The sequence below is a fragment of the Trachymyrmex cornetzi genome, unplaced genomic scaffold (assembly GCF_001594075.2).
Source record: "Trachymyrmex cornetzi isolate Tcor2-1 unplaced genomic scaffold, Tcor1.1 scaffold1900, whole genome shotgun sequence".
Taxonomy (NCBI): Eukaryota; Metazoa; Arthropoda; class Insecta; order Hymenoptera; family Formicidae; genus Trachymyrmex; species Trachymyrmex cornetzi.
This window is the reverse complement of record NW_017296529.1, coordinates 9997-10350: the sequence shown is the minus strand read 5'-3', so window position 1 is coordinate 10350 and position 354 is coordinate 9997.

Here is a 354-nt window from a genome sequence, read left to right as displayed (position 1 = left end):
TTCCTGCCGCAACAACCAGTATTTCTTATCAATTAGAGATGTACACATGTATCACAGAAATTATATATTCTGTGCGATGATGATATTATTTATTTCTAAATATCGTTGTGCATTTATAGGCTATACTAATTGTTAGTAATATTTTAAGATTCGTATTTCAATCCATCTTAAGTAATGTCTTAAGACGCTAATGCAGCCCTCTGATTGGTTCGTGACTTCTTAAGATTGTACTGACGACGGTTTTGAATATAAGATCTGACTATGAATACCGGCCTAAGATGTTATTAATAAACGTTTTCGGCCCGGCCAGGTTTGCACCAATCTGGGTTGGATTAATGGCGTTTTGTGCTCTCC